General features: G+C 42.4%; 1 protein-coding gene across 6 annotated transcripts in view; it reads left to right on the top strand.

Annotated features, from left to right (window-relative positions):
• The window catches only part of lingo2b (leucine rich repeat and Ig domain containing 2b), an 80106-nt gene that overhangs the window by 43051 nt on the left and 14249 nt on the right, over positions 1–22806 (top strand). The window contains exons 1-2 of one of the 6 annotated variants that reach the window (XM_061844762.1): positions 8421–8479; positions 11262–11386. The exons of 1 other annotated variant lie outside the window; for it this stretch is intronic. The gene's annotated coding sequence lies outside the window, so the exon portion shown is untranslated. 4 more of the 6 variants (XM_061844760.1, XM_061844761.1, XM_061844759.1 and 1 more) reach the window with 4 other exon arrangements.

The raw sequence follows: 22806 nt of genomic DNA, 5'->3' as shown, positions 1-22806 counted from the left end.
GACAAACAGCCACACTCACAATCACACGTAGGGGCAATTTAGAGTGTCCAATTAATGTTGCATGTTTTTGGGATGTGGGAGGAAACCCACGCAGGTACGAGGAGAACATCCAAACTACACACAGGCTGGGCCAGGATCGAACCCCAGTCCCCAAAACTGTGAGGCCAACCCTTAACCAGCTGATCCGCCTGATCCCGTTTACTCCATGATAAAATAATTTAAACCCTGCACCTAAACTTCTAGCCTTACTTCCTTTCCACTTGCTCTCTTTGATGCACAATACATCAACCTTTCTCCTAATCATTGTGTCAAGTAACTCCTGAGCTTTTCCTGTCATTGTCCCAACATTCGACAACATTCAGTCCCTTCACACAGCTTTAGGGTTTGCGCATTCCTTTTCTTCTTCTGCTGACTAAGCCGCTTTCCTACTCTTTTTTGTTTCGACCTACATTATCTGAATTTCTACCTACGCCTGGTAGATTAACAGTTCCGGGAGTAGGCGGAGGAAGCCCAGGCCATGACCTAACCATCCGTTATGGAATTCGTATGATGAACGTTCATGTATGTTTGGCACAGTTTTACGCCGGATGCCGTTCCTGACGCAATCCTCTGCATTTATCCTGGCTTGGGACCGGCCTACAGCTTGCACAATATTGTGTTCCCCAAAGGGCTGTAGATAGCCAAAAAAGAATAAAAAAAAAAAAAAAGAAGAAGAAGCGATCAAATAAAGTCAGCACATAAAATACACAAATCACATACTGCCTAATCTATGTTGAAGTTCAGGTCAAATTAAAGCAATCACATAAACACAGTCAGCACATATGGTACACAAATCACATACTACCTGTGTGAAAATATAAAGGATATGGAGATTTAAAGGATATGTGGATGGAAGGATTCAAACAACAATATCCCTCACTCTAGTATTTGAAGGTGGGGTTGGGTCCACGTTCGATGTTTGGTCCTCGTTGTATACGCAACGAAGGTAATGTTGTTAACGCACTAAGCTAGGCTAACTTAGGCCGAGCAGCTTCAATGTGAACAATACGGCTCGAATTTGGGTACTAAAATGTACTAAGACTTGTTAAATTTCCTTTAAGTCCTCACGGCCCTCGTTGTACAAGTTATGAAGTTACTCACATTCGATGTTTCTTCAACAGCACTGATTGATCACAGACGCGTCTCGTTGTTAGCCTGCTAAGATAAGGTAGTCTTGGCGACTTGATCACTAACGAGCTAGGCTAGGCAAGACTAGATCACGCAGCTTCAATGCAAACGAATACGGCTCCAATTTGGGTACTAAGATTACACAGATAATGATTTTAGTACACTAAAGTCGCCACCAGGGGTGTCCCACGTCAAGTGTTCACCACATTCGGTCCAAATTCAGCAGGATTTATTTATTGTACGGTCGTGCAGGTTGGAGCCTCCTCCATTTGTTGTCACCAGTACGAGGACGTTCTACGTAGTTAAATGAACAAAATGAACAAAAGTTCGTTGACATTTCCGTTCTAAGTTTCCAAAAACACTAAAAACTGTATTAAGAACTAAAATTGTTCATAATACACGTGCAAGTGTTCTGATGGGACTGTAAATGACGTAATCTGATTCTTTTAATAAGCCATGTAACTTCAATGGATGACGCATCTAAAGTTTCTCACAGTGGTCAAAGGGGCTCGGTGTTTGCTAAGACACGAATATTTCAAGAGAACGTTGGTGCTAGCGCTGACAATCTAAAATGGGATGGGAGGGGGCGATTTGAAAATCACTGGGTTAGTAGCAGGCTATATACTAACTGCTTAATATCATAGTGCCTCGGAGAGCAAAAATAAGTTTACCTAGATCCAAATCCTAGTTAAAAAAAAAATACAATTCCATTATTCCTTTAATGGATTTTTTTTTTATATTTTTATGTGTAGTACTACTAACCTATATGTTGACATCTTTCGGGTATCAAAGGACTGCTTGGAAAAAGCTTCTTTTAAGACAAATCCACAGGTGGCGGGCCATGACTTTTAGGCCTTCTATTTGATCCAATTAATTGCGTGTACTTTAGTTCATAAAAAATGTAAATGTTACATTGAACAAACTGTCATTGACAAAAATGTCATAATGCCCTCCAAAGTCCACTTGAGTTTAGAGTTTGTCAGAGGAGGCCGAGGAAAACGGCTTACTCACTCCCACTCCAATGTCACCTTGACTCCCATACTGACATGAATTTGTTTGGAACAGGGGTAAATTCTCTGACGTGACAGTGGAGACTGCTAATCCATCAAAATAATTTGGTGACGCGTGAAAACTCTTAATCCCTCCTGCGTTATTCAACGCCAGGGATTCAATGCGTAATCCTTTGGTGAGGGTCTAATGTTAAAGAGATGATGTGAACTAAAAGTCTCCCTTTGAAAATGATGTGAAGCTTCAAGCGGCTATTTCTGTCACCTATATTGGTGAGATTTTTGTCGATGTGTTACATTGAATTAAAAATTGTTTTGGTTCCAATATGTGTTTAATAAAGAAGGTTATTGGTAGTGTAGTGGTTCACTCACTTGACTTGTGGAGGCAGCATATGTTAACACAAAACAGTCAGGCACCGGCCATGTTGAACCTGTCTAACGTTGTTTAATTGTGGTCAAAGTGAATTATATTGTGCTTGCTGAGTCATTATATTTTTCTAACTTTTCCTTTTAACTCTTTGAATTGAAATGTGACAATGGTCCACCTGTTGCACATCAACGTATAAAGATAGATTGACTGTAGATGCAGACCACATTGCTCTCTTTTGTTTTGAATCTATAATCAAGTATGCAATCTGGTTTGAAGCTTCTTTTCAAGTTGATGAGTCATCCTCCTACATGTTGTTGTATTGTTGGCAACAGTGATGCATAATCATCTATTACTTTTCTTAAACTGGGAGAGTGTTGTCATTAAGCATCATGATTAAAAGGGTGGAAATGATTGCCCTCAGTAATGTTCATCAGTGAATGCTCATGCATACGCAGCAATTGGACAGTTCCATCCTGATACACCGTAGGCATTTATAGCCCATTTGGGGGGCCCTCACTCACCCCTAAATAAAGCCTTAGCATCCCTAAAATTAATCCATCCATCCATTCTCTGAGCCACTTTTCCTCACAAGGTTTGGGGGAGTGCTGGCCCCTATCCCTCAGCCTATCAACGGGCAGGAGGACAAGCAGACCCTGAACTGGTTGCCTGCCAATCGCAGGGCACAGGGAAACAGACAAGAGTCACACTCACAATCACACTTAGGGGCAATTTAGAGTCTCCAATGAATGCGTGATTTCGGGATGTGGGAGGAAACCGAAGAACATGCAAACTATACACAGGTAGGGCCAGAATTAGAACCCACGTCCTCAGAAATGTGAGGCCATCTCTCTCCAGTTGTTCCAGCATGCGGCTCCCTAAAATTTGAGAAATGTATTTTTACACCATGTCTTTTATAAACAAGCAAGGAAAGTGCTTATCCACACAGTACTAAAAACATAATTTCATATCAAAATGGCATTACCACCCCCCACCTCAAAGATAGTTTGTCTGCACTGAGCAATTTCATTCCCTTCTAGTGATACTTATTCATTGTGTAAAAACTTTCAATAAAGTTTCATTCATTATTTGAGACATTTCTTAAATTCTACAGCTCTATAGCAACACATTATCATTAGCATTCCTCATTTTTTCCACATTTATTCATAGCTTGTGGTTTATGTTTTTAGGTAGGAATTAGCTGATTTCTTTTTCAAGCTACTTGTCAGTAACACTTCATGCGATCAGAGATACTGATTCCGTCCTCTTTTTGAATTGGAATTAAATAAGATAGATGTTTTGAGATTGAAGCCAAAGTGCTACTGACAAGTTAAAGACTTGATACCCTTTTCAGATTTGTTTGTTTACTCACAGACTATCATGCATGTATCATATTTCTCTTTCAATAGATATTGGGTAAGACAATTCAATTTACTGTATCTAGTCTGGCCGGGAGTTCAGCACCCCCAAACCTCTGATCCTGGAACATTTAGGGTCTGAAACAATCAAAGACACTTGTTGTATGACACGTGTTTGTATTTGTACATTGAATCCGGAAATAATGGCAAGAGAATTAGGGCAGAGGATCAGAGTCAAGCTGCTGCTCCTCTGCATCGAGAGGAGCCAGATAAGTGGCTTGGCCATCTGGAAAGCTGTCCAGGGCACGTCCCACCGTGAGTACGCTGGAGAGACTATGTCTCTCGGCTGGCCTCAGAATGCCTCGAAATCCCCCTGGAAAGGAAGGGGAAGAGACTGGAAAGCAAAGTGCGGTAACTGTTGTTTGTTGACGAGTGAGTACAGAAGACAACAGTAAGAGATAAGATGTTGCACATTGCTGTTCTTGGCTTCTTTAAATTAGCAACAAGCAGAACATGTGCTACCAAAGCTATGGAGGGTTCAAAGGAATCTTGCATCCATCCATTATCCAAGCCACTTATCCTCACAAGGGTCACGGGAAAGCTGGAGCCTATCCCGGCTAGCTTCAGGCGAAAGGCAGACTACACCCTGAACTGGTCACCAGTCAGTCGCAGGGCAGATATCGACAACATCACTGAGCAGGAATCGATCCCACGCTTCCTGCACCAAAGGCAGGCGTGTGTATCAATAGACCATCAGTGACTGGAATATTGTAGCTACCGTGACGAATGAGGAATCAGAGGAGGAGCCATTTCTAAGCATGCTTTGCTGGACTGACAACATTTGGCTTTTATCATTAATGCCTATTGAATGTGTTATTTTTTGCAGACATGGAATACTGGTTGAGGTTGTGTTTGTTGTTGTCAGCCCCTGCCCAGATTTATTCCATCATGTGGCACCAGCCAGTCCCACAATATTTATGAAATATTTCCATGTGGCAGATGTACTTGTCGACTGTGATGTGGCCTGCGCTGGCCTCCATTTGACACATGTTATAGATTGTCATGGAAGTGTTAAAAATAACTAACTAAATAAATAATACATATAGGTGACACGGTGGCTCAAAACATGCAACATTTATTGGACAATCTGAATTGTCCCTAGGTGTTATTGTGAGTGCGGCTCTTTGTCTCAATGTGCCCTGCGACTGGCTGGCAACCAGTTCAAGATGTACCCTGCCTCCTGCCCGTTGACAGCAGGGATAGACTGCAGCACTCCCACAACCCTCATCAGGATAAGCAAAGATAGCTGGGATAGGCTCCACAACGCCTAGTGATTGTAAGCAGTACAGAAGATGGATATATCGATGGAACTAACCCACCCTGTTCTATCACCTTGCATGCCAGATTTACCCTGTCCATGAAAATAGTATCCCATGTTTTCTGGTCACTCTGTTGAGTCTTGCACAGTGCAAGGTGGAAAAAAATAGGTCATCCTCATGGGCCTGGCTAGTGACATTACAGAGAGCTAATCAAAATTAAGAGTAAAACAAATCAATCAAATCAATTATGATCGTGAATAAAATCAACCACCAAAACCGTTTTCTTTTCAAAAATGCATATAAATAATGAGAAACTCACTAGACATTTGGACAAATAACTGATCATATACTTACGTAATTACGTATTTTTCTTTTTCTGTCAAACAGTGTAAACAGAAATATTAAAAAAAATAAAGTTGTATAGTCTAAAAATAGCTCAAAAATCCATACAGGAAACAGTTGTGAACAAAATAATTGAATCCCTTAATGTAAATTAGCCACTTAAAAATATATTGCCCTATTTAATTTGTATTTCAATGTATTTTGTTGTTTCACTTCTTTCTAAATTGCTAACCTTTGACCAAAAAAATCCAAAAGGGTTTTAAACAGTGAAACTGTAGCTACGTGTCATAAGATGAAATACTATTTTTGAATGTTATCCATCTATCCATTTATCTGAGCAACTTATCCTCACAAGGATAAGATTAGAGAGAGCAGACTTAGATCATTTGGACATGTTCAGAGGCAAGAGAGTGAGTATATTGTTAGAAGGGTGGTGAGGATGGAACTGCCAGGCAAGAGAGTGAGAGGGAGACCAAAGAAAAGGAGGACAGTGGGTGTTAGAGAGGAAGATGCACGAGAAAGGCTTAGATAGACAAACATGACATGCTGGGCGACCCCTAACAGGACAAGCAGAAAGGAAAAAAAGAGGAAAACTTACCCTCACAAGGGTCGTGGGTAGCGCTGGAGTCTATTCCAGCTGTCATGGGGCAGGAGGCGGGGTACACCTTAAACTGGTTGCCAGCCAAGCACATGGCACAAAGAGACAGACAACAGTCGCACTCACAATCACACCTATGGGCAATAACAGTCTCCAATAAATGCATATTTTGGGATGTGGGAGGAAACCGGAGTGCCCGGAGAAAACCCACGCAAGCACAGGCAGAACATGCAAACTCCACACAGGATGGGCTAGGATTGAATCCTGGTCCTCAGAACTGTGAGGCCAATGCTCTCCAGCTGTTCCACCGTGCCATCCTGTTTTCCATATTTTCAAATGTTTATTCAATCACTGTTGTAAATGTATTTTCTAAATATTTCGACTGGGGCTGTATCTTATGGTAAATATTCCATCTGGATATTTTTGTTGTTTGCACTGATAAAGGTTAATAATGCAAAATACCTTTACTATTAGATTTGGCCATCTTAGTGACATTTAATCTTTTGGGTATTTAATTAAATCTAGGGATACTTATAATTCTAATGATACTGTCATGATCCAGCGACACAGGGACGGACCCAAATGCAGGAGTTCCAGGCAACGACATAATATTCAACGTGGCTTTATTCCAGAAATAGTTTGATACTAAAAGGCAGTCCAAAACAAGGCACAGGCGCAAAACCGCTAAGCTAGGCGGTATACAAAAAAAACATGAAATGAGGTCCGATGACTATGAGGCAAACTAAGTAACGTGACAAGACGTGGTCAAACTAAAGGGCACAGAATTGCTGTGACTAAGGATTGCTCTAAGTTATGGACAGTAGCAGAGAGTCCGAGAATGCAGTGAAGCATGCGCAACGAACTGGCAAATGCCAGTAACAAATTCCAAACCTAAATGCCTAGTTAATGAGAATGCCGAATGCGAAACAGCTGTGACAGGTGTCAGAGGTGGCATCCCCCAGGGCAGTGGCTGCCATTTTGTGTTAAAGGGACCAACGATGGCCTATAAAGGACTATACAGTACAGCAATAATAATCTCATCTTCTGTTTTGACGACTGCAACCTAAAAGCAAAACAGAGCAATTATCAATGCTTAATTAATCCTATAATTGCATAATTTCCAATGTTCTTTTATTTCCTCTGAAAAAGTGGCTGTTGAATGTTAAACTGAAGCATACTGTAGACTTCAATCAGTGCTCGTGATAAATACAGGCCTATAATCACAACAGGGACTCTGCTTCATCAGTACAAATGATTTCCTTCGGTTTTGTTCAAAACACAACAATACGGATAATATACACCATCAAACATTACCGGGATCATCTTCTCTTTTCCCTTTAATAGTAAATGTGATTTTATATTCAGCATTGAGGTTTGGCTTTGTGTTAAAGTTTTTCAAACAGCTGAAGGGAGGGTTTACAATTTCACACAATCTTAGAAGCTTGTCCCATTGCTCAGCTCAGAGTGTAATAAATCATTAAGACCGGGAAAGAAACTAAAGGTACATCTAAAACTTCCTTTATTGACTCCAAGAACATTGAAAAAACTGCATGAAAAACAAATGTAATCTAATTTTGTTACAGGAATAAGCCTATAAATGGCTGCTTGTGATGAACATGTGCCATGAAAAATGGATGAGATGGAGCGTCTGAGTAAAATTAGACAGCAACCTAATAGGGTGAGTGTCCTTCAAGAAACACCCTGATTTAGAAGTATCAATGAGAGAAACCAGAGAAAAGATCTGACTCTCTGCAAACCGTCTCTGAAGTTGGGCAGAAAAACACAAGGCCATTCACACCGTTGGAAAATCAGATTTTTTTTTTCATTTGCAGAAATGTAGAATGGCATTGAAATGAAGGTACTGTCACGTCCCATCAGAACGAGAGTAGGACACAAATGCAGGACTCGGAAGATGCAAGGTAGTTCAAGGAGACACGTTTATTATATGCAGAGGTAGGGGATCGAGCAGGCAGTCCGGTGCAGCAGCGGTAGTTGGGACGTCGGGCAAAGAGAGCAGGTGAGCGGGCAGGCAGGAGTCGGTACACAGGAGAACAATCAAAGCAGGCAGAAGTAACGAAGGAGTCAGGCTTACAAGGTTGGTCGGAGAACGGACGAAGGTCGGTACACACAGGTTCATTCAGGGATACCGGAGCACACGAACGGGACATGAAGATCATCGAACTGGCACCGGCCAGTTGTCATCGCGGTCATATAAATCCACAGCCTAATCAGGCTGCATGAGGCGCAGGTGTGCACCTCCCAATCAGCGCACCTGTGCGGGCACCCGCACAGCTCGTGCTGGAGCGGCAGGATCATGAGAGGTACAGCATCTTTTAAAACAATTACTTCACACTTTATGTAGATTGTTTCAATGCCCTTAGCTGAATTTGTTCCTGTTATGAGCAATAAAGTGGCACAAAGGATCACAAACAGTAAAATTGTAGTAGAGCTATTTCCATTTGCTACACATTGAGGTCTAGAAAAATAGCAAACAAGCAGAATCATTTGGTCAGACAAAGAGCTTTTTATTCGTTTTACATCATTTGAAAAGGAACTTTGACGGACAGCCTGGTTGCAAAGTTTTGGTAAGAATGTCGCTTTTAATCCATTGTAAACTCAGCACATGAACACTGAGTGAAGCACAGATTTGGGGAGTGACAACAGTAATCTCATGTAAATATGGATTACACAATATAATTACAAAATGTTTGTAATCTTAATCCAATACATCACTGGGCGAAGCTGTGTAATTAAATCATAGTTGGTTTTGGAAATATCTACGATTTGAATTTTAGTTATATTTGTAAAATAGTCCAGAAAACCACTGACATTTTTTCATATCACTTCCTTCTTCTAAGGCTGATGCTTGTGATTCTCTCTCTAGCTCTAGTCTTGTGCCATTCTGCTGTAGTCTCAATCATGACAATGCTTATCCAAATATGACCCCAGAGCATCGTCTTGTGGTGCAAGATACTCATTTGCCGAACAGGTTTGTCTTACTTCTATGTATAGGTGCCTGTTCATATTCTCATTCATCAAGGTCATTTTATTTTGAGGGACTGAATCGATCGTAAATGAACTGTTCTGTTTGTTTCACAAGATAATTTATGGACTGTTCACTTACCAACAAAAAAAAGGGGGGCAGTCGGTTATGATCCATCTACCGTATGTATAATGAAACAAACTATTTTTTTGTATTTGCAAATACATGTTTAACTCCAAATTAAAAATCAATGGTTTGAATCCCCCCCTTTTTTTTTACAAATAGCAAGTCAAGTCGCGAGTGAAGTCCCACATTTTGAATTTCGAGTCCAGTCTGTCTAAATATAGAGACTGCAGGATAATTCACGATTCTGTGTGAGCCTGAGGCACATTCGACATACAACAAGCAACGTGGCAGAAGGATCCGCTGTTTATGGTTCAACAAGGCGCCCTCTGAGGAAGTGAGGCCAATGGTGCAGAAAGGAGATGTTTAATTTGTAGAACTTCAATCCAACATCCGAATCCTACTAGCATCCTGAAAATGCCACTGACCTTTTGGACTCAGCATAGTGATCACTTTAAGTGTCACGAAGGCCACAATTTAAATATTGATTTTTAGTTCTTGTAGTTTATACTCTACACACTAAATTTACCATGACACTGAGTAAAACTCAAATTTAAAATCTGTTTGTGTGCTACAAAGGTAATTTGCCCTCACTTAGCAAGTGCATGTCATACTCCTGTCTTCCAGTCCGGGCTGGGCGTGGCCAGGCAATCAGTAGACACACACCTACGCCTCATGAACTCTAATGACAACCAGTATATATTGGACCCTGGGGACGACTGGTCCTTCGCCAGATCGTTGCAACTCATGCCCCGTTCCTGCCCTCCTGTATCTCTGATCGTGAACCCGTGTGTATAAACCTCCGCCTGTTCTCCCACCAACCCTGTAAGACTGACTCCTTTGACACTCCTGCCTTCTTTGATCGATCTCCCGTGTACCGACTCCTGCCTGCTCGCGGACCTGCTCTCTTCGCCCGACGTCCTGACTACCGGTGCTGCACCTGACTGTCTGCCCGATCCCCGACCTTGGAACAATAAACGTTTTTCCCGAATTAGCTCTGCGTATCCTGAGTCCTGCATTTGGGTCCTCCCTCCGTCTCGATGGGTCGTGACAGTGCATGAATGAGGAGATACAGATAAATGAGTGTTTTCACAATATATCTTGTCAGGTCAATAATCATACACATTTCAGTACATCATTCACACTGAAATTATAATTGCCTGCGTGAGAACTCGCCCATGTCCAATCATCCCATGATTCATCCTGTTGTTATGTATGGAAATGAGAAAAGAACAAAAGTCAGACATAAGTTCAACATTTGAAAGGGAAAATAAAATAAGTCTGTCATGTATCTATGTCCTCTCTGATACATATCGACAAAAGGAAAGAAATACATCTTGATTTCGCACAAGTAAAAAAGTGGAACAAGAAATTTAAATATCGTTGAGATGTTAGTCAAAGTCATTCGACTTTGAAGTATCCTAAAAAAAAATAATTGCCTCTTTCCAAGGTGCTGAGGTGAAAAATAATGACAAGCATGCAAGTTAATTCACACCCTTATGTTAGGAGGACTGTGGTAAGAGGAGAGATGATTTCTAATAAACTGCAGGTTTAAAAAAATATATATTTTCGATGTATCTATTTTTTATTTCAACCTTATTTGGGCAAACTGAACTAATTTCACCATTGTTATATCATCTATTATAATATTTTGAAACCATAACACGAAAGGTAATTATAAATCAAAATATAATGTTTGAAAAATTATTTAAAAAATAACTTTTTGAAGGAGAAGAGGACCCCAATTTCAAGGTTGTCACTACGTGTTTTGTTTGTAGATCATGTTGAAAATGAATGGCTGTAAAAATGTAATATAATAGGACTATAATGATAATAATAAAGTAATGTCATATCTTTTTACATTTTCTCCCCGGCTAAATGCAGAGGGGTTGCGTCAGGAAGGGCATCCGGCGTAACTGTGCCAAACAAATATGCGTTCATCTAAGATGGGACAAGCCGAAAAGAAGAAAAACTGTAATATTGTGCACTGTTACCAGAACAATGGATCAAGCCTCTGAAGCTAAGATGTCATTCTGAGAGGTGTTCAACGCTCACAATCGACCATGTCACGACCCATCGATATGGAGGGAGGACCCAAATGCAGGACTAAGGAGACCCAGAGGTAATTCGGGAAAATCGTTTATTGTTCCAAGGTCGGGGATCAGGTAGATAGTCAGGTGCAGCGACGGTAGTGAGGATGCCGGGCGTAGAGAGCAGGTCAGCGGGCAGGCAGGAGTCATTACACGGGAGATCAATCAAAGAAGGCAGGAGTGTCAAAGGGGTCAGGCTTACAGGGTCGGTCGGACCAGGATCCCCACAGGGCGATTCAGGTGGACGGCCTTGGGGAGGAACCCAACGGCGAAGCAGGAACCAGAACAAGGCATGCAACTGCTCCGGACGAAGGCGTTCCCAGACACGGCCGCGGGCCGGTTGCCTATGAAGCAGGAGCGTGGGGTGACCGCGGACCGCCGCTTCCTGGATGGGTACATGAGGCGGCTGGGGAACCCTCGCCGCTGACTGCTGGACAGGAACGCGAGGCGGCTGAGGCGCCCTCGCCCCCGTCTGCTGGACAGAAACCTGAGGCGGCTGCGGCGCCCTCGCCACCTCCTGGACCTCCTGTCCACGAACGGGCATGAACGGATCAATATTGGTGACAGCCTGGAGCAACGGGGATGATACAGTCCTCCCCCTCTTAACAGGGGAAAATAGTTCGTCTCGTCTTGGTCTGAATTCACTCCAGTCTCTGAACTTAAGCATTCTGCGCGACGCTTCTGGGTCTTGTTCGTTGGGAACATGCAAGATGAAGGCACTCTGGCAGGCTCATCCTCAATCGCCAATTCCATCCTTCTCCTACAACGGTCGCGCGGACGCCTGTCCCCTCCGCGACATGGGTGTGACGCGGCAGTGAATCGGCTGCCAGCCGCGACATGGGCTCGGCTGGGGAAGGAGTCGATGGGTGCCGTAACGTGAGAATCTGTCAGCAGTGCATCTGTCGAAACCGCGACGTGAGCATGGCAAAGCGGTGGGTCTATTTCCACTGCCACGTGAGCTTGCAGGGAATTAGTTGATACAGCGACGTGGGAATTGCGTGGCGGTGGATCCGTTGCCACAGCGACGTGAAACTTGCTCGGTAGCAGGTTCATTACTACTGCAGTGTGAACGGGAGCAAGCATAGTGTCAGCTGAAACCGTAACGTGGATATGTCTTGGGAGCGGGTCAGTTGCCACTGCTGCGTGAGCATAAGTCAGCAACGAGTCCATTGAAACCGCGATGTGGGCGTGTCTCGGGAGCGGATCCGTTGCAACAGCGACATGAGCCTTGCTTGGTAGCAGGTCCATTGCTACTACAGTGTGCGCGTGACTGTCCGGGAGTCCGTTGCCACAGCGACATGGACCTTGCTTGGTAGCGGATCCGTAGCCACTGCAGTGTGAACTTGAGTCAGCAGCGAGTCTGTAGCAATCGTGACGTTAGCATAGCTCAGCTGGTTCTCTAATCCTTGCCGGACCTGGGCCGTGAGTACCGCCAGTTCGCCACTCTACCGCTCTATCTCCACCCGTATTTCACGGCAGAACCCCTCCTCCCTCTGGGCTGGAAGCTTTGCCACTAGCTGCAGGTCTGCTGGTTTAACCGTTGCCAGTGAGGAGTGGGTATGAGGACGGTGTCTTGGTTGCCACGCAGCGGGAGGCACAAAGGAGCGCCCGGCCTGGGCATCTCCTCTGGCCGCGACGTGGAGGGCCTGGGTAGCTGGCCAAGCAGGTTCCCACAAACGGATTGGAGGACTCGGACCTACCGGGCGAAGACACTCGGGAGCTGGAAACGCGGGGAGGTGAAACAAACTGACTGGGATTAACGATCGGGCGAAGAGATTCATAGTCGAAATAATCTGAGTCATAGTCAGGCAACTAAATCAATAAATCAAGGTCCTCCTCATAGTCCGAAAATCAGAGTCCAAAAGAATATGAGGTGCTGGACGGGTCGTGGTCGGACATATTCATAGCTCGCTGGCGGAGCGTGTGACACGGAAGCGGAAGGCATCGTTCTGTCACGACCCATCGGAACGGAACTAGGACCCAAATGCAGGAATACATGGGAGACCCAGAGGTAATTCGGGAAAAACATTTATTGTTCCACGGTCGGGGATCGGCCAGGCAGTCAGGTGCAGCAGCGGTAGTCAGGACGTCCGGCATAGAGAGTAGGTCCGCGGGCAGGCAGGAGTCGGTACACGGGAGATCTATCAAAGAAGGCAGGAGTGTCAAAGGTGTCAGGCTTACGGGGTCGGTCGGAGAACAGGCAGAGGTCGGTACACATGGGTTCACGATCAGAGATACGGGAGTGCAGGAACGGGGCATGAGTTGCAACGATCTGGGGAAGGACCAATAATCCCGAGGGTCCCATATACACCGGGACCAATCAGCCAGCATGACACGTAGGTGTGCCTCTCCCAATCAGCGTGGCCGGACGGGCATCCGCACAGCCAGGGCTGGACCGGCAGGACCATGACAGACCATACAGAAACTTACCATTAGTATGTGCATAAAATCCATCCATCCATTTTCTGAGCTACATAACCTCACAAGGGTCACGGGAGGGCTGGAGCCAATACCAGCTGTCATCGGGCAGGAGGCGGGGTAAATCCTGAACTGGTTTCCAGCCAGCCACAGGGCACATGGAGACAGACACCAGTTGGACTCACTATCACACTTTGAGGCAGTTTAGAGTCTCCAATCAATGCATGTTTTTGGGATGTGGGAGGAAACGAGTGCCTGGAGAAAACCCACGCTGGCACGGGGAGAACATGCAAATTCCACACAGATGGGGCTGGGATTTGAACCCTGGTCCTCAAAACTATAAGGCTAACGGTCTACAGAATCAGAATTAGCTTTATTGGCCAAGTGTGTAAAAACACACAAGGACAACTGCACCACTGTGCCATTATATGCATAAAATAATAATGTAAATTGAAACACTTGGCTACTAGGGGAAAATAACATTTGAAACCACAAATTATTGTTTTATGATGTTCCAGAGATTGATTATGAATGTGGCATGGTGGCACGCCTGTTTGGAGATTGCATGTTCTCCCCATTCCTGCGTTCGTTTTACCCAGTTTCCTCCCACATCCCAAAAATATGCATTAATTAGGGATGCTAAATTGCCTTTAAGTTTGATTATAAGTGTGAACGATTGTCTATGTCTACGTGTCCTATGCTTGGCTGGCAGCCAGCTCAGAGTGTACTCCACCTAACCCAAAGATAGCTGGGATTGGCTCCAGCCCTTGTGAAGCTAAGCAGCTTGGATAATGAACATGGACTCCTCTTTTCGATGCAGCCCTTTAAATGATAGTACAGGCAGTAACCAAATGGGATCAATAGCTGAAACTCTTATTCACTACAGAAAAAAAATGTGGCAAAACAATTTATTTAATTATATCATGGCTGGGGGTGGGGGGCGGGAGGGGTGTATTATTTTAGAGAGTGTTATTTCTTTGGGGGGTGGGTGCTGAAATGCATTATATCCACATCCATTCATTCTTACAGAGGAAAGGGGATTTGAGATAGTGACTTGAGTTCTGAGGATGCTCACAAAATGAATTGAACTCATACCTGAAGGCATTAAAAGTATTGTGAACCACATAATTGTGTCATAAAATGACTGCTTAAAAGAGATAGTGCTATAACTAAGGCCTATAATTATTCTGTTCATGCATAAATCGTTTTGTTATGCACTTGGGCTTGCACACTTTGCACATATTCTCCTGGACAGGTATCTCACGCACCTACAGCTCGTAAACTGGGAATCCGTGCGCAAACGCCAAACATGAGTGATTTTATGACTTCTGAGGCTGGCTGTAAATCAAGGAGCATGGCGTTTTCTTGAGACTTGTGAATGTCACTGAAATCAATGAGAAAAAAATAGGATAGTTGAAACATGAAAATACACATTTTAGGGGTTCCCCACCCAGACTGTGTATCTAGCAAGAATGTACATAAATTATAGAATTTAGTTGATTGGAAAATCTGTGGTGTAGTCAGAAAAATATGTAGCTGTAGGTTTGGTTGTATTTTATCAGACTCAGAATCACTTTTAATGGCCAAGGAATTTGTCTCCGGCAGTTGGTGCTGCCCTCGTACAACTTTCATGTTGAGTTCTGAGAAGAAGAACGAACTAACAAGAAAAAGAACAATAGACATTCAATTGATGGCAGGCAAGACGATGAGCTGGAGAAGTTTGGAGGAGAGGAGATCAGGGATAATGGTGTTAAATGGAGAGCTGAAGTCCATGAACAGGATCCTCACATAGGTCCCCTCGCTGTTGAGATGTTCAAGGATGAAGTGCAGACCCATGTTGACGGCATGAACCGTAGACCTGTTAGCTCAATAGGCAAATTGTAGTGGATGTAAAATTTGTTCCAAGTAGAAAAAATATATATTGAAAGATGTTGCTTATTTTGTGGAGTCTTGACATTAATTTACGTGTTTATTTCACAAACGTTATAACTAAACAAGCCTGTTCCTAAACAATCAGTATTCACCAGGAAACAGGAAATGGAAGTTAAACGTACTGAGCATGTTCAGAAGTTACAGGGCCCTCGCTACTCACTTGCCAATTTGCCATATGCAAACACATACTGTTTCTGGCGAGTAAAGTTTTAAAATGACGAAAAAAATTGGAGAATGTGGAAATTGGCTATTCTGTACTGTTATAGACTTTTATGTATATTACAAGAATTCGTATTAGATTCCTGGCTTTAGAGTGACGAAAGTTTCATCAGAAGCTATACCGGAATTTGAGCGAATAATTGTTTACATCAGAGACAACTGCATCCGGGTTCCGTGTAAAACCCACGCTTTCTTGCCATCGGTTCATGCTACCTGTGGATGCTATGGAAAATTTATAAAACTTTGGGATTATCTTCTGAAAAATAAAGGATAGCAGTGGTATCAATGCATTTTGTCAGGTGCCAACTTTGACGGATGCCCATTACGCAGGAAAGACGCCCAACACAACATTGTCTGCTGTCGTAAAATCCACTCCCTGTGCAGGGCAGAGGCAAAAGATTGGCCAGGAATGGTTTTCTAAATTGAAGTGGCTCCAACGGCTTGGTTTCCAATGACGTCACCACAGTTCTTAGACCAATCGGATAAATTAACGATACAAAATAACTTCACACTTCACCTATTACCCCTGTTGTCTGACCTCTCTGACACACAAGATGGCATAATTGGAAACCTATCAATTGAGGGACTCCAATTTTTTTCTGCCAATGGTGTATTGACACTGAAAGAAAAAATATTCTGACACGCTGAAAATCATCAGTGGCGCCAAAGTTGGATGATTTCATGAAGCATCAGCAGACAGCTGATCACAAGTTTGCTGCAACTACTCAGCAGGCATAACATTGTAAATACGTCCTGAAGGAACTGTCTCAAAACAGAAAGCGTAAATAAACTTTTAATCGTTAAAATTGAAGGACCTGAAGAAGAATTGTTTGATTTTGATAAAAGTTTCTCAAAATGGGTGAGCAGTAAAAAGAGGTGAATCTTTATGCCAGGAATCATGCAAAAACTTAGTGTTGAACGGTGATGTTATTTTCTACAGTATAGAAGAGGATTGAGAAACTTTTGTATTATTATGACACATCTCTGTCATTCTTAATGTTTATTAGATTCAGTTACCAATAAAAATATAATTCCTTATATCACATTTACGTCTGAAAGTTATTTGTATGCATGTAACCTGAAGAACAAGAAAGAGTATTAGTCATGTTAGTAGACCGCAGTTTGAGCGGCATGTGATTGGCTATTTTTTAGCTATGATTATGGAGAATTGGCTAATAAAAATTTAATTTGGCTAAAAAAATGGCTAATGATGAAAAAAGGCGAGCAAGGGCCCTGAGTTATGGCAAAAGCGCATGTTCAGAGCGTCTTCATGTGCGGCGAGCGCATTTACGTTGAAAGTCATCAACATCATGAGGCATGTCAAAGGATATGAGGCATGTCAAAGGATATTTAGTTACACTGAAAATATTTCTAGGCTATAACACAGGTAATGTTTCAGTAAGTATGAGATTGTGATTTACTTTGACCTGATCTAAATTCTAATGTTAGACTATTCTGTCCATATATCTAAATGCAAATGGTCATTTTCTCCCCTAGTATGCGTTATCTTGAAATTGAAAACTTTTCCCCTCTACATGCTTTAGGAAGATATAGATTGTCTACTGCTTGTTTACATTAATGGATTGACAATAGATACCGCCGTAAATTTTGCTAGATTATAACAATACATCACGATTGCCGACAGGAATGTTTGTTATAATGTATCGCTAGCTTGTTGCCACTAACCCCGATTATGTGGAACTAAACTTTCAGCATTTTAAAAACATTGTGGGTATAGACGGTTCGTGTTTATTCCTTGACAGGCCAGTGCATTTATCTTTTCTTCAGATAAAGTTTGTCAGATCAAGAATTTTTATTGATTAAAAATTTTAAATACCATTTTATATCATGTTTTACTAATGTCAGTTGAAATTGGAAATTAACATTTGTGAGTTTGAAATTTTTGTTTTCTATTTTAGTTATGTATTTGTTTATTTTATTTTTAATTTACAGTTATGTTATATTAATCCAGTAAGTTATTTTAAGGTCTTGAGATTCCATCCCTAATCACACCCGCAATTTTATCTGCGGGCATGACTGGTGGACCACACCCCTAACTACATCTGTGAGCATGACTGACCACACTCGTACATTTTTCAAATGTGAGTGGCTGGGTCCAGGTCGGAACCTGTGATGCTCTTGAGGTGGTCCAGTACAAAGCGTTCAAAGAACTTCATGACCACAACTACTGTTGTCAAAGTAACAGGCCTGTAGTCATTAAGACCTGAGACTCCTGCTTTTTGTGAGACCAGTATGATGGAGAATTTGAAGCAGGTTAGTACTTCACACAGTTCCAGAGACCTGTTGAAGATCTTTGTGAAGACAGGAGCAATTTGGTCTGCGCAGACCTTGAGGCAAGTTGGGGACAGAAGGTCTTATTGTCGCTTTCTTGATCTTTTGTTGTTTGAAGATTAACCACACATCCTATTCATGGATGGGAGAAAGGTGGAGTTGGAGATGTTGAAGTGGATGGTGGTGCAACATGGTGGGTGTGTGAAGTGAAATTGTCCTTTTCAAATCGGCAGTAAAAGCTGTTCAGGCTAGCCCACTATTATTGTCTACTGGGGGGGATCATCGCTTGTAATTAGTGAGTGATTGTAATCAGTGCCCGACTGATTTGGAATCGTTATATTATCTGGGTACTGTGGCTTTCTTGCACATTCCAAAAGTATGCAAAGAAATTATTTAATGCAGCCCAACCTTCTTGGGCTGAAATAACAGGTCCAAAATATTAGTAGATTTTATGCACAGATGTGAAGCACTTATCGGAATCAGTGCTTATAGAGCTAAATATTAGTTCAGTTTTAGTTTATTTTTTACTTCTGTTTGTCAGTTTATACCTCTCTTTCTGTAAAGGAATAACGACCTTGATACCTTTATTTTTTTAGTGAAAGTGATTTTTTTAAATGTACACTTCGCCATTGAACTAAAAGATATTATTGTATTATTATTTATTCATTTATTTATTTATTTATTAGCACAGTTGTACAGTATAATTATTACTATCATCAGATAATTTTTGGGTGCTAAAATACCATTTAAGGGGTTCTAAAGTTTTCACATAATGGACTACCATTATGTGGATGTCGGTGTGACTCTGATAATAATAGGTGTAGATCACACACTATATATCAGTAACATCATCATTATTATGACATTTCTCTTGTGGGATTGATATTGGATTTGAAAGTAGTTATAAAAAATTGATTGGCTTAGTCCAGTAATGTTCTCTTTAGACAAGATAAATTTGCACCGCGAATGTCAAAAGCCATAGATTGTGAAGTCTTGCTAATGAACAGGGATTTAAATGCTGCTCATCATGACATATTGGTCCATGGATTGGAATCAATATCCTCACTGGGCTTTTCATACAGACCCGAGGTGCGCTGTCATCAGTTTTTCCAGTTTTCCTTGGTTTATAGCACATTAGAATCAGTCAGGCAAACAAAGGTCTTATCTAATTGCTGAAATATTTATAATGAAATGCAGTAGGGGGGAACGTCTGCTTCACAGTTCTGAGGACCTGAGTTCAAATCCCGACACCACCTGTGTGGAGTTTGCATGTTCTCCCGGTGCCTGCATGGGTTTTCTCCAGTCACTCCAGTTTCCTCCCAAGTCCCATAAACATGCATTAATTGGAGACTCTAAATTGCTCGGAACTGTGATTGTGAGTGTGGATAATTGTTTGTTTGTGCTTAGCAACTAGTTCTGGGTATACTCCATCTCCTGCCTGAAGATCATTAGGATAGGCTCTGGCACTCCCACAACCCTTGTAAGAATAAGCGGCTCTGAAAATGGATGGATGGAAATAGAGTAGTAAGTTTGAATAAATATTTTATATTTCTTTCAACTCTTTTTTCAAAAATACAAGTTACTGGGTTATTTTATTTCTTCAAAAGCTCTTTTTTCTGTTGTTTTCGACTGTTTTGCATGGTTTGTTTTATCAGGTACGGCATTATATATTTCTAAATATGGGAATTATTTCCATTTTTTATTATTTTGATTTGTTTGAAATTAGATATTTTCAAGAAAATTAATAATCTTATCAATGAAACTCTTCTCATCGCTTGCATTTCTGCTTTCGTCTTCTCTTGTCCCTTATTTTCCTCCCTCAGGTCCCTTTTCCTTTCACAATGACTCACGCATCACCCTACTCCTTTTCAACTGTCGCATTCTAAGCCGTTTTACTGAGATTCTAATCCAATTCAGAATCAAATCCCCAAAACACTGAACCCTTTGGGTGCCCTTATCAATGACCCCTCTCATCATTACCATTTGCAAAGAATTTTAAGGGATCGTTTTTGCTTTCCATTTTGCCAATGCCACACTTGGCTGCAAGTGTTTGTAAAAATATGTTCTAAGCCTGAATGGAGCCCAAGAAAATAGTTCTCTACATATGCCATTTGAAGCAGCCCGAGTCAGGAAAAATACCACTCGGTGGATAAATGAACAGCCACAAGGCCAAATCGAATTGGAACCACTGAATTGTTAAAGATTAAATAATATAAGCTATATTTGATTCTGTACACACCACTTACAGAGTGAAAAAAGTGGATAAATAGCCACAAAAAAGTGTTGTTTCTGTATTCTGTTTTGAATACACTACAAATACAAGATATTTAAAGTTCAAACTGATAAACCTTATTGTTTTTAGCAAGTAATATTTGAGTTTGAATTTTATGGCTGCAAGACATTCCAAAAAAGCTGGGACAGATGGCAAAAAATACTGTGAAAGATGGGGAAAGTTCATCAAACCCCTGTTTGGAAACTCCCCCAGGTAAACAGGTTAATTGGGAACAGGTGGGGGCCTTGATTGGGTATAAAAGGAGCTTTCCTGAATTGCTGTCATTTGCCAGCAAAGATAGGGCAAGGTTTCACCTCTTTGAACAAGTCCGTGAGAAAATAGTTGAACAGTTTCAGGACGATGTACCGCAACATACAATTGCAAAAAATTTAGGGATTTTTTCATCAGCGTTCCATAAAGTCATCAAAAGATTTAGAGAATCTGGAGAAGTCAGCAGCAAGGCTGAAAACCATAATTGAATGCCCATGGCAGGCAGCACTGCATAAAAAATTTACATCAGTGTGTCAAGGATATCACCACATGGGTTTAGGAGCACTTAAGATAACCAATGTCAGTAAATACAGTTCGGCGCAACATACATAAGTGCAAATTAAAACAGTATTATGCAAAGCAAAAGCATTTTATCAAGAACACCCAGAAATACATCAATAAATAAATTGTCTGGGATCGAGCTCATCGAAGATGGACTGATGCAAATGCCATGGTCCTGCCGGTTCAGCCCTGGCTGTGCGGGTGCCTGCCCGGCCGCGCTGATTGGGAGGCACACACCTGCGCCTCATCCTGGCATATTGGCCCAGGTGTATATAGGACCATGAGGACGACTGGTCCGGCACCAGATCATTGCGGTCCATGCCCCATTCCAGCACTCCCGTATCACTGATCGTATTCCCGTGTGTACCGACCTCCGCCTGTCCTCTGACCAACCCCGTAAGCCTGACTCCTTTGATACTCCTGCCTGCTTTGATCGATCTCCAGTGTACTGATTCCTGCCTGCCCGCTTACCTGCTCTCTACGCCAGATGTCCTGACTACCGCTGCTGCACCTGACTGCCTGCCCGATCCCCCACCATGGAACAATAAACGTTTTTCCTGAATTACCTCTGCGTCTCCCGTGTACTCCTGCATTTAGGTCCTACCTCCGCCTCGATGGGTCGTGACAGCAACGTGAAAAAGTATTCTTTGGTCCAACAAGAACACATTTCAAATTGTTTTTTGAAAATATAGACATTGTGTCCTCCGAGCCAAAGAGAAAAAGAACCATCTGGACTATTATGGATGCAAAGTTCAAAAGTCGTTCATGGAGAGAACTCGCGGCTGAACCCAAATGCAAGAATCATGAGGCTTAGTAAGAGTTTGGGAAGAGTATTTATTCGATCCAAAGTCCAAATACTTGTAAGCAGTCCACGAAGGGAGCAGTAGTAGATTCGGCAGGCGTAAGAGGAAGGTCAATAACTGGTTGGGGTTCAGTACACGGGATAGCAAGGGCAGGAACAATGAGTTGCGTGAACGTGACATGAATCAAAAATGTGACCAGACCGCATGCGTGGCCATAAATACATGGCACATAACTACATCGATGAGACACCGGTGCACGCATCTGCTGATAGGAGTAGGTTTGCATATTCTCCCCATGCCTTCGTGGGATCTTCTCTGGGCACTCCGGCTTCCTCCCACATCCCCAAAACATACATTAATTGGAGACGCTAAATTGCCCCAATGTGTGATTGTGAATGCGACTGTTGTCTGTCTCCATGTGCCCTGCGATTGGCTGGCAACCAGTTCAGGATGTACCCTGCCTCCTGCCTGATGACAGCTGGGATAGGCTCCAGCCCTCCCATGCCCCTGTGAGGATAGGCAGCTCAGAAAATGGATGGATGAATGGATGTGTTCGGTTTTTATTTATGTTTGACACATTGTCCCAACTTAATTTGAATTTGGTTTGCAGGAAAAAATGCATGGAATCAGATCATCTTCTTATTTTTCTTTCAGCTTGTCCCGTTAGGGGTCGCCACAGCATGTCATCTTTTTCCATCTTAGCCTATCTCTTGCATCCTCTTTTCTAACACTCACTGTCCTCATGTCTTCCCTCACAATATCCATCAACCTTTTTTTTTGGTCTTCCTCTCGCTCTTTTGCCTGGCAGCTCCATCCTCAGCACCCTCTACCAGCATACTCACTCTCTCACCTCTGAACATGTCCAAACCATCAAAGTTTGGTCTCTCTAACCTTGTATCCAAAACATCCAACTTTGGCTGTCCCTCTAATGAGCTGATTTCTACTCCTAACCAACCTCTTCACA

The sequence above is a fragment of the Syngnathoides biaculeatus genome, chromosome 15 (genome assembly GCF_019802595.1).
Source record: "Syngnathoides biaculeatus isolate LvHL_M chromosome 15, ASM1980259v1, whole genome shotgun sequence".
Classification (NCBI taxonomy): Eukaryota; Metazoa; Chordata; class Actinopteri; order Syngnathiformes; family Syngnathidae; genus Syngnathoides; species Syngnathoides biaculeatus.
The sequence above is the reverse complement of the archived record's forward strand: the minus strand, read 5'-3'. Positions and strand labels throughout refer to the sequence as shown.